This window comes from Astatotilapia calliptera, chromosome 20 (assembly GCF_900246225.1).
Source record: "Astatotilapia calliptera chromosome 20, fAstCal1.2, whole genome shotgun sequence".
Lineage (NCBI taxonomy): Eukaryota > Metazoa > Chordata > Actinopteri > Cichliformes > Cichlidae > Astatotilapia > Astatotilapia calliptera.
The window spans coordinates 16,138,518-16,151,388 of NC_039321.1; the positions used below are offsets into that span (position 1 = coordinate 16,138,518).

The 12,871-nt window shown below is 40.4% G+C and overlaps 1 protein-coding gene across 1 annotated transcript in view; it reads right to left on the reverse strand.

Annotated features, from left to right (window-relative positions):
* sdcbp2 (syndecan binding protein (syntenin) 2) overlaps positions 1–11,363 on the reverse strand; it is a 29,324-nt gene extending 17,961 nt beyond the window's left edge. The window contains exon 1 of the mRNA XM_026153495.1: positions 11,198–11,363. The gene's annotated coding sequence lies outside the window, so the exon portion shown is untranslated. The remainder of the gene's footprint in view (positions 1–11,197) is intronic.
* Between the last annotated feature and the right edge of the window lie 1,508 nt (positions 11,364–12,871).

The following is a 12,871-nucleotide window of genomic DNA, read 5'->3' on the forward strand; positions in this document are numbered from 1 at the left end:
TTATTATTTTGCAAATTGTTATGTTTGTTGTTGTTATTGCTTGTGTACAGTGTCCTTGAGTGTTTTGAAAAGCGCTTTCTTAAATAAAATGTATTGTTATTATTATTATAATTCTTATTATTATTGTTGTCAAGAGATGTATTCTAAAACACTTCTTCAGCTGAGAATCAGAGAGGAGAAACACACAGTTTTACTTGCATGCAAGGGCAGTACAGAGCACTCGCACTGAGAGTGAGAGCTCTGAGACTCACAACTTTGAGACTGCCCTGGTCTTTATTTATACATCAGTGGGTGTTTGTTCCTTACATTGGAATGTGGAGGTGTATATGTCTGTGTGTGTGTGTGTGTGTGTGTGTGTGTGTGTGTGTGTGTGTGTGTGTGTGTGTGTGTGTGTGTGTGTGCGCGCGTGTGTGTGCGCGTGTGTGTGCGCGTGTGTGTGCGCGTGTGTGTGTGTGTGTCAGAGTGTGACCCCATAAACGACTTCCCTAAACCTGCTGGTCTGGAAAATTCAACAGTTCATCTATATGTAAAAAAGGCACTTAGACTAATACTGACATAGCTACGTTTATCCTACCGTAAAACAATAAAAGAAGGTACAACCTTTCCCATGCTCCCAGGATGTGGGTGTGAATGCCAGAGCACTCTGGAATGCACACAAAGCCTTTGCTTATATTATTAAAAGATTATACTGACTACCAAGTACAATTTTCTATTGACAATTATTATTATCATTATTGAATTAAGTGCTGACCTTCACCGTATATCAACCAGACTCCATTTTTGACCCATTCTTTTCAGTTTACTGTCATAGCCAGGGGAGGACAGACATTTGTTTAGAACTCTTAAAGATGTCGAAGAAGCAAGCTCCTTTAAGCGATTACTTTGGTGTTCCTCCACCTCCAAAGAAATGTCAGAAGGAGTCCGAACCGCAAAAGAAGGGCATATTCCCGGAAAAGTGGTTGCAGGAAGTGAGCTGCCTTCAAACAAATGATGAACGCAGAGATGTGGTGCATATTCCCATCATGTCTGTCCTCCTCCAGAAAATCTTATGCACGCAAACACGCGTTGCAACTTCTTATCTGGTGCGCATCTTTTATTTTGACAGTGCATGCACACGTGCGGACAACTTATGTGCACCCCTGATCATAGCATCCTAAAAGCAAAAGATACTTGTATAAGTTGAAACCTGAACATCTGTCCAAATGTTTCTTGCAAAACTGGTTTTATAAATAATAGCTAACTGTAATTGCTATTTTTCCTGAAAACAGTTTTATATCTTCTTCTTAGTAATATTAACATCATAATCTACTTTTCTTGCTAGGCACAATTTTTCTCAAAGAGATTTTATCCAAAACCAATCATTCATTCTGTAATAAAAACAATCTGCTAACGAGATTTCTTAATTGGAATTTGTGACAGACTCACTGCTGGAACTGTATATTCACTAATTCTATTTATGGTCACTGCTCAGCAGCCCATTCTGACCCTGGAAAACCCCACCTTTGTTGGTCTTGCATTCTTTAAATAACCCAGAGAACTCTGCAACAACTCCACTGTACTTGACCAAATCCCAAAACAAAAAAAGAAAAAAGAAAACACACACTTACCCACACATTACCACGTGGGAATATATAATAGTGAAAAGCGGAGCTTCATAAACTTTATCTGCCCACTTCAGCAGCTGATTTGCTGCCACATACACCAAAAGTATTGATCTAAAAAATGACTATAAATGTCAATACCACAGCAATAGCAAAGCCTGGTTTCCATACAAAATCCATATCCTCATATTTACCTTAGTTTCACTTCATATTTTATTCTTGGTCCACAAAACCCCTCCCACACTGGTTCAGCCCCAGTTGCATGAGGGCAAACGTAATCATGGATCTATATTGCAAACTTCATAAACTATCTCTTTTTAATCAATAGTTTATCATTAGTAGCTGGAAAAGGTGAGCAGTAAAAAAGAAGTGTGGAAGGTGGAAGTAAATCAGTTTTACTGAATATGACCACTGTATCTGAACACTAAGGAAAAGCACAGATATCCTTTTTTGAAAATAAAACTTCTTTGCCCCACATTGTGTTGAGGTGTACACTACACCAGCGGTCTCCAACCTTTTTTGCGCCACGGACCGGTTTATGCCCAACAATATTTTCACGGACCGACCTTTAAGGTGTCGCGGATAAATACAACAAAATAAAACTAGTACTGGTACCGAAAAAAAGAAGATTTATTCATAACACACGTGAAAAAACCCAGGAAACCGAGTAAACGATATAACAAAATAACGCTGAAAACCGATAAAAACATGGAAAACCATACATTTCACACCTGAGCCTCAACTCTCGCGGCCCGGTACCAGTCCGAGGCCCGGAGGTTGGGGACCGCTGCACTACACAACAATTAAGCTTTTCAGCTTGTGATGTTTTGTTGTTGTTTAGTTTCCAGATAACAATCTGCAGACTTCATACATGAAAGGTAACAAGCAGCAAAGAACCGGGAAAAGCAGAGAGCATTACAAATGGAACATGTTGCAATGGATGAACTTTTTAAACCTCTTCATTTTCCAGCTACAGTGCATGATTGCCTGTGATAGGCAATCATGCACTCACACACAGAGGGCACTCATGGCATATACCCAACTACTTTGTGAAAATTACTTTTTTAATTGTTACTGTATTTCATGAGAGGCTTTCAAAGACTTTCATGGATGTACAACATGATGATCTTTTTCTTTTTAGTTTGGTAGCTATTTATGTATCACGGATATTATCAAATATGTACCATTACATAATGGAAAAAGTCTTGTTTATGACATCAACACTAAGATGGCATTTACTGACAGGAATGAAAGGTGTTTATCTCTTGTGACATAAATCTTGCACTGGACACCTTTTCAAAGGTAGTTGTACTTTTACAATTCCAGTCTTGTATCTCCCCCAGCAGCAAGCTGATGAGGTCACTGTTATGACCAGCTATTAGATAATTTATCTTTGGAGAATCCGTCATCCTGTAGTGAGACGTACTTCAACTGTACTGCTGTCGACAGCAGCTGGTGACAGTAATCCTTGTTATACTCTGGAAACCCGCTGCAAGTTAGACAACGACAGTGATCAGAACCTCCAGCAGCTGGAGAACTGGTTCAGGTGCCGCCACACTAAGTTCACAGAAGCTGCTGGTCCAAGATCTTGGAGTCTGCGTCCATGGACAGGATGAATAACTGACTGGAGAGGCAGCTCACTATTGATTATTTACTGCTACAAATGATAAATATATTACAGTTTATAATTGTATTCATAAAAGCAGTGGTGTGCGTCAATGCCCCTCCTGGCAATAAAAATACATTCTAATTCAGTTGAAAGACTGTAATGTGTTGAAGAGCTCAAAGACTTCAACAGAATTTTGTTTTTTTTTCCTAATGAAGATTTCTTGGTTTCCATAACATGAATACATTTTTTTTTACTAAATACCCACTGCTCTCAACTACCAAAACACTATCTGGATCTAGGGCTGGGCCATATTATACCGTTCACGGTAATACCGGTATAATGTTAGGCAACGATAGGAAAATGAAATATCGCGATAGAATGGGAGTAAAACGCGCATGCGCAGTGTCTTTGTTTTCATACGCACATGGCTGATTGTTGAGTGAAACAGATGAACCAGAATTGGTTTGTAAAAATGGTGCAACTTCCGTGATGTGGAACTGGTTTGGTGTTTGTCCGTCAGATACACAACAAAGCACATTTTTTTGCAGAACATGCAAGCGGCCGTTGTTATTGTCGTATTTGTCGGACTAAGATGCTCTTAAATCTGGGAGTAATCTGGGTCTAAACTCCGTATTCTTCAGGTCAAACAACACTGCAGCGTCACTTAGAGTTAAAAACTGTCTAAATTCTTTCATCTTTAATAAAACGATCAGCATTGCTGCTTTACCAGGTGTAACTATAAAGTTTAACTTCCAGGCATCCATGAAAACAAAAGTTATTACATTTAACGGAGTTAGAAGTTAGCAGGAAGCTAGCGGAAGTTAGCTCGCTAGTTTAGCTAGTTACCTAAGCATGATATTGCATGTTCTGACTGAGAGATTTCTGAAAAAAATCAAACGTACAGCTCTGCTATCACTTCCAACATAAATGAAGACAGGAAACTAAACAGCAGTGACGTTTGTAGGGTTACTGAAGTTGGGCTAGCTGGTATATAATGATGTGCTACGTGATCGCTACCGACACAGCTATGTTAGCATAACATAAACAGTGAAGCTGGAGGACGAACACTAACACTTTTCCACTTATAAAAGTTAACGTGAAGGTTCTTCATGGTTAGAGACAAATGCAATCGCATGGCAGGATGCTGTAAACGGACCAAACTTCAGTCAGGAGAACAACTGAGATAATCCATCCACAATACGAGGTTAGTCATTAATATACTGCAACAACATGGGAATAGAGCAGCTGCCAGAGAATTCAACATTAATGAATCAATGGTACAGAAGTGGAGGAAGCAAGAAGAATGAGTTTAATAAAGTTTGATTTATCTGACTGCTTTGTTTCGCTTAATGTGCCTTATAATCCCGTGCACCTTATGGTCCGAAAAATGCGTACTGCACACTGCAGTTTAATGTTGCAAATGAATGAATATTCTTTATTGTCATTGTCACAGGTACAATGAAATTGAAAGATGTCTCTGGTCAGTGCAACATCACAAAAGATAAATACTTAAAAACTATAATTAAATACTTAAAAACTATAATGATAGGATATAAAAGATAGAAATACATATAAAATACAGTATTCTCATACCGTAGATACACCCAAGCAATCCAGGCCTAAGGCCCCATACAGACACTCAACATACGACCTAGTTGATATATCACTCAAACAATCAATCACTCAATCAATTTGTTAGCGCATCCAACAAAACATGTCTGAAAGCATTCCAACATCAAGGGCACAAATGACAACAGGGGCAATGAAAGTCATCTACTTTTAGTAGCATTGAGACATGATATTGCAATTGGGTAGAAACTGTGTTTGAGTCTGTTAGTCCTTGTGTATGTTGTTCTATACCGTTTACCTGAAGGCAGCAGTTCGAACATGGAGTGTCCAGGGTGTGAGGTGTCCTTTATGATGTTATGGGCTCTTTTGAGGCAGCGGGAACTGTGTAGGTCTTTCAGTTTGAGGAGAGGGCAGCCGATTGTCCTTTGGGCAGCGTTGATTACTCCCTGGAGTGCTTTCCTCTGAGCCACTGTGCAGCTAGCGTACCATATGCCTATGCAGTACGTTAGTATGCTTTCGATGGAGGCTCTGTAGAAAGACACCAGCAGTCTCTGTGTGATGTTGTTCTTCCTAAGCACTCTCAGAAAGTACAGTCTCTGTTGTGTCTTTTTCAGTAGCTCAGAGGTATTCACACTCCAGGATAGGTTTCCCTCTATGCTGACTCCCAAGAAGCGGAAGTCTGCCACCCTCTCCACACAGTCGTCGCTGATGATTAGTGGTTGGATTTCTGTCTTGTGTCTTCTGTAGTCAATTATGAGTTCTTTGGTCTTTTTCGTGTTTAGGAGAAGGTTGTTATCCTTGCACCATGAAGACAGCCGCTCCACCTCATCTCTGTAGGCAGACTCATCTCCCCCAGATATGAGCCCCACCACAGTAGTGTCATCTGCGAACTTTACAATGGTGTTGCTCTGGTGGGCGGGGGTGCAGTCATGTGTATAAAGCGAGTAGAGCAGTGGACTAAGCACGCAGCCCTGTGGCGACCCAGTGCTTAGATTTAGGGCTGGAGATGTGTAACATCCCACTCTCACTCTCTGTCTGCAGTCGGTGAGGAAGCTATTGATCCACTTACAGGTGCTGTGAGGAAGCCCTAGGTCTTTTAGCTTGGCGTCCAGTTTGTATGGAAGAATGGTGTTAAATGCCGAGCTATAATCCACAAAGAGCATACGCACATAGCTTCCTTGCCTCTCCAGATGTGTTAATGCTACATTGAGTGCTGTTGCTATGGCGTCCTCTGTCGATCGGTTTGCTCTGTAGGCAAACTGGTGTGGGTCAAGGCTGCTGGGTAGGGCTGCTGTAATGTGGTAACGCACAAGTTTCTCAAAGCACTTCATCACCACCGGGGTTAGTGCCACTGGTCTATAGTCATTTAGGCTAGAGATATGAGGTTTCTTGGGCAAGGGTATTATGGTGGAGGTCTTGAGGCAGGGTGGGACGTTTGACTGTTCAAGGGATTGGTTAAAAATCCTGGTGAAAATATAGGCAAGCTGGTCTGCGCAGTCTCTCAGCACACGTCCTGGTACGCCATCTGGGCCGGCTGCCTTCCTCGGGTTAACAGCCCGCAGGGTGCGCCTCACTTCATGCTCCTCCAGAGTGATGATGGTACTGCTGCTGTGGGCTGTATGGTGTAGCTGTTCCTCTGAGGCATAGGGTGCAGTGACCTCAAAGCGTGTGAAGAAGGTGTTCAGCTCCTCCGCCAATGCTGGGTCACCTTCAGCCATACCTGATTTGGACTTGTAGTTTGTCAGCTGCTGGACACCCTGCCACACCAGCCGGCTGTTCTTACTCTCCAGGTGGTTCTCGATCCTCTTCCTATAGTCCGCCTTGGCCTTCTTAATGCCTTTTTTCAGGTTGGCTCTAGCCCTGCTGTAGCTCTCCCTGCTTCCGGACCTGAAGGCGCTGTTCCTCTCTTTTAACAGCTGCTGGACTTCCCGGGTCATCCATGGCTTTTGGTTGGTGTAAACCCGGATCTGCTTGTCTACTGTGACAGTGTCTATACAGTGTTTGATGTAACAGAGGACACTGTTTGTGAACATTTCCAGGTCTTGATGTTGGAAGATATTCCAGTTGGTTCTGTCAAAGCAGTCCTGTAGCTGTTGAGAAGCGCCCTCTGGCCATGTTGTTATAGTTTTAGTGATGGTCGACGCAGTTTTCCTGATTGGGGCATATGCAGGAATTAGGAGCAGGGATAAATGGTCAGATTGGCCCAGATGTGGTAAGGGTCTTGCCCTGTAGCCCTTCTTGATGTTGGAATAGACTTTATCTAAGGTGTTAGCCCCTCTCGTGGCACACTTCACATGCTGGTGGAAATTAGGGATAGCTGTTTTTAAATCCACCTGATTAAAATCACCCGCTATGATGTGCACTGCGTCAGGATATTTATTGAGTTTATTGTTGATGTTCGTGTGCAAAAGCGCTAGTGCCACGTTAGTATTTGCATCTGGCGGTATGTAAACAGTTGTTATTACCACAACAGTGAACTCCCGTGGAAGATAGATGGGCCTGCATTTGACAGTCAGATATTCTATGTCCGGAGAACAGTGACGGTCTATGATCACTGTGTTTGTACACCAGCTGTTATTCACGTATATGCAGATTCCCCCTCCTTTTCTCTTACCGGAATTGTTTGTTCTATCCTGGCGCTGTGCGGTGTAGCCTGCTGGCTCAATAGCAGAGTCCGGGATGGACTGATGCAGCACCTCTTTTTAACTTCAGTGGATATTATACATGGTTATGCTCAGGATATGTCAGCCCATTTCTACTGGAAATGCCTTTTGGTTAAACTTTCAGCAAGGAATTTGCATTTGCACTGTTACATTTTTATAAAGCTTTAATGTACATAAAAACCAGCTTCTTGTTTAAGTGAAAATAAATGGAAGGTTGTCTTTTTGCGCTAGTAATGTTGTGGAGTTGTATTTTGTCTCGCATCAATTATATCATCGGTTATATCGTTATCGCAAATTTTCAAATATATATCGTGATAAATATTTTTGGCCATATCGCCATGCTCTATCTGGCTCTATAAATTATTTTTATTTTATGAATGTGCAATGGCAGTTAATGGTTCATTGATATTAAAAGGCCAACATTCACTACCTGGGGCTGCAGATCGAGGCACCCTTATCTCTCTCTCTTGCTCTTTATGAATGTGAGCTGTAAATGAGCAAAGAGGAAAGTAAATATATGACAGCTGTGCTAAGCAGTGCTGTTCTGCAAACCTTTGACGTTAAATGAAAATGAATTAATAAAAAAATAAATAAAAAAGAGCGACTCTATGTAGGCTTTGTCAGAATAAACTGGAAAATAACGAAGCATTTGAAGAGACGTGTAACCATATTCTGCACCAGGATGTAGACGTTAACATGGAAAACCCCAAGGCTATTGGTGCTAGCAGTGCTAATGTTAAACAAACTCTGGACTTTCTACTTCTCTACAAGCTCAGTTGTCACATCGTGACAGCTAACTGCATGTCATGATCACAAGACATCTGGACACATATTTATCAAAACAAAACAGGAAATTGGTGAGGAGGATAAAGGACAACTAGGACCAAACTAGGACCAAAACTGAAGCTGAATGACAGAGTTCAGCAAGAAAGACAACAAAATGGAAAAACTAAATGGAGTCAAGTTAAAAAATAATGACTTGCTCTCCATCCTGCTAATGCACCCATCACAAACAACTTCCCAAAGAAAGCTTATCCACATACTGAGGCAAATATAGCCAATCAAAAAAAACCCTGTTGTTAGCAACTCGTAATACAGCACATGACTTGTGGTGTAATGTCCATATGTCATATGATTCTTCTGAAATAAGGGTTATATTTTCAGTACCTGAAACTACTTTGCAGTACCTAAAATACTTGTAAATGTAAAATGTATTGTGAGTATTTTTAAATACCAAACATTACATGGTAAATGCTTTGTAACTCGCTGTATGATGCATTACCAAATTATTGTACTAATATGTGCGATATATCACAATCCTGTGGCAAGACATGCAGTCAGACACCGAGCTTAACACCAGTGAATAAAACTTGAACTCAGCCCGTAAAGTAAGCAAATCACTTGACCACAATAACATCTCACTCTCTCAGCTACTCCAGCCAATACTCTATTCTCTTCCTCCCAGTCCTCACATACAAGTGCATCATTGTGCCAGTGGATACAGAGGCACATTCTTGTACCTTCTACTGTTTACTTTTCAGCTCTGTTTGTTTGCTCTCCTTATATCCCTCCTTCATATCTGCAGGTTTTAGGTATAAGGGAGTAACCGTGGTGGAAAAAAAGGAGAGCTGACCAACTTTTGCCATGACACAATCCCATCATTGACTCACTTCTGCATCTGCAGCTTAAAAGAAGTGGGCAGCTGATATTTCCATCAGCTAAATGCGCTAAAGTAAAAGCATTTATACTGCAGGTTGTCTGTGGCTGGTTATAATCTAAGATTGTTAGATTATAACCCTTGTGAGGAGCATTTCCCCAGCCTGTATTGTGAAAGTTTCACAATTCACAAAACTTCTTTCTTTTTTTTACTCTGCTTTTTTGGGATCTTAAGATAATTTCGAAATAAAGAAACCCTGTGGGAAAAAAAGCCAAAGGGGAAATAGCTCAGACATTCATCTGAAACCTACAGGGCTGTGACTAGGCAACCATTTCAAAGAAAACTTACACAACACAAAAAGTCCATATCACATGGCTTTAAAGCAAATCTTCATCTGCATACACTAGAATAAGACATGGCCAGGAACAAAGCTTATTATAGTTCACAAAAAACACAACTACAAGCAGGTAATAAAAAAAAGTTTAATTTTAAGTAATTTGTCTTTTATTATTAACTTGTGGGCATGTAAAACTAACTATGCTTTTTGAAACTGGTCATAACTGAAAGTCAAAGGTGGCATGTATTGTACACAGACTGCATATAAAAAACAGCTGTACCTTTGAAGTCTGAAAAGTGAAGCCAAATCAGGAGTGCCTGAGACCTGAAATGTCTCTAATCGTCTGCAGGGGGAGATTCCTCACAATAAAAACAAACATCTAGTCGATGGTCGATCTAGTCCATGGAAAATAACCGTACTGCTGACCTAATCCATGACCTCAATAAACACTTTCCTATTTCCTGAATCCATGTTCTATATTACTAGTTTTGAATAAAATACAATGTTTATTTTGGAAATTATGGTCCCCAAATGAATCAAGAAGTTGGATAAAGCAGCGTATTCTTTACAGAATGACTAAGCATGACAGTAGGTGGCTTTACAGTAGCAGCAGCCATCTTTTACATTATTTTACATTTATATTATTGTTATACCTTATATATTTGTTATGACTTGCACTTGATAAATATGCTCCCTCAACCCTTCACTTATTATGAATAAAAACTAAACTAATACAATACTAGTAAAAGTATTTTTTTTTTTTAAAAAAAAGCACAAAACTAAAGAGCAGACCCACTGTGGAAACTAAGAAAAATATTTAAAAAGAAAAGAAATTAAAACGAAAACAGACAAAATAGACAAAACAACAATAACTCTGTCCTGGGAGTGTGAAGCAGGATCGAATAGAAGAGTGCAAGCAAAGTCCAAGTTCCCCAAAAACTAAAATACTGAATTAAAGCACTTTTCATCACTTCTATTCAGCCTGATAATATGGAGCCAGCGAAGCAAAAAGCTTGGATGGATAGTGGAAAGAAAAGAGAAGGCCAACTTCAGTAAGCCTGAACGAATTGGTTCGATCTAAGAATGTGGTCTTCCTGGCAGCTTATTCCGGTCTACTGACATGGCTGGGAAAACGAAAGAGGGAGGGAGAAGGACTGAAAAGGTAAAAAAAAAAAAAAAAGCCCACACCCTTGCTAATGTGCCCTATTTATCTGTACCACGTTACATTACAGGACTTAAGATAGCTAGCATACCGTTATGCTTTAGGCTGTTGTTTTAACGCTATAACAACACAGGAACTGCATTTTTCAGACGACTGGTCAGTAATATCAGGTTCGCCATTGCCATAATACTCTAATAATGGCTAAGCGTCTTTATGACTTTAATGAGGTCGTTCAGTTGCGTCTAAATCATATGACAATCATTAAGTTTTACGACACTAAAGTGTTGCGAATAACCGTTAGCTAACCTTACCGCACAGCCATTAAATATTAATGAGGTGCTTTAAGACGACGGGTACATTTTGGGCAGTCATAACGCTGCTAAAAAAAAATAGCTGAAATGAGAACACACTGGGAGGTGTGCATATCAAGAGAAAAGCAGCGGAGGAGCCGAGAAGCAGACCCCCTTTGTTCCGACATAAACAGCAGGAACGCAGAGAGCTAGCCGTAACGACGTTAGCTTGTAAGGTACACGAAGTCAGGATGTAACAGTTAATACTAGGAAGGCTTTGCTACAACAATTTGGTAAATGCCGTCTTACCTTTTAAATTTTTGGTTGAAAAGTCAGCTTAAACGCTCCTGAATTTCAGATAGCAGCGAACGCCTTTTTTTTTCTTGTCTCTGCTTCGCTGTGGCTCTCCGCCGATCAAACCTGAAGGGGACTTCTGGAAAGTGATGTCACTCCTGGCTTCCTGGTCGTGCCAACCACGTCAATCAGTATTGACGTTGTAAGCCACGCCCAGTACCGGTCACATGAATATTAACTCACCAGGACCATAATTATACGAAAACATTGTGATCATCGGTAATTAATGATAAGACAACTGTTCATTTTTGTTCTCTTTGGGGAACATGAGTCTAAGACTTTTAACTCAAGCGCAATTCAGTATAAATGAATCCTACTGTACTGTGAAGAGGCCATGCTGGGTTAAGCTAAAAGACAACATGGACTTTGTTTTCAGAGCGACGTCATTGTAGCTCATAGGAAAAAAAAGGAGGTTAAGTGATTATGTTGCAAACTTCTTCTTCAGTATGACACTCTTAACTTCAGGTTACAGGCATTTCTTTCAAAACTAAACGTTCACTCAGTGTCCTTTGTAGTGGACAACAAGTCTTACTAATACCTCCACCCATGTCAATATTTAAGTAAGCTGAGGGCAGAGTGAGGAAGGAAGGACTTTACTCATAGTTGTAGAAGAGGAGTCAGACTCAGACTTATTGCTACCAGAGTACAAAGTGAGGGAGGGCCAAACAGTAATCATCAGCCAAAAAAAGTGATTTTACAATGTTTCTATGTGTTTTTTATGTCTGATATCTTTCCTTATGTCCGTAAATAGCCTGTAGTCAGCAGAATATATCAAATAAAGAAATCACCTGGTTTGCAAGAGGCTTTATGACTCAGCAGTTTTAAACATACTCTGTGTTCTACATCATAATCAATCCAGTCCTTTTTGGACACTTAAAATATCGTTTGTAGAATTTAAAATTCTGTCTGTCATTCTTGCTGTCAATACATCCATGTTAAGGAGAGGTCAGAGGTCAAATGTGACAATGATGTTTTAAACTTCTATACAGTATGTTCTACATATTGACAATACACAACATGCTTTAAGAATCATATGCTGTAAGAATCATAGTTTCTAAGTTATAAGGCACTTTTGTTGAATTTTGAACTAGTTATTATTAAGCTGACTTTGAAGACCTCGGTTGGATGGGGAGTGTCAGTGCACAGCCATTTTAAGATCTCTGCAGAGGTTTTAAGTCTGGGCTCTGCCTGGAATACTCAGGGATATTCACAGAGTGCTGAAGCCACTGCTTTGTTATCTTGGCTGTGTGCTTTGGGTTTTTGTCCTTTGACCAAGTCTGACATCCAGAGCACTCTGGAGCAGATTATCATCAAGCATGTCTCTATAAATTCCTGAATCAAACCCAACTAGTCTTCTAATTCCTGCTGAAGAAAAATTGCTTGGCGCTTGGTGCTGCTACCACCATGCTTTATTTTAGGGATGGTATTGGTCAGGTGATGAGCAGTGCCTGTTTCCTCCAGACATGACTCTTGGTAATAAGGGCAAAGAGTCCAATCTTCTTTTCATCATTTTGTTTTATTTTTGTTTGGAACAAAATTCAAAGCTGGGACCTGTGCCTTAGGAGGTAATACAGGTGTAAGGACAAGAAAGACATTGTGGACAAAACAGGGCACCCCCCAAGGTCAAGG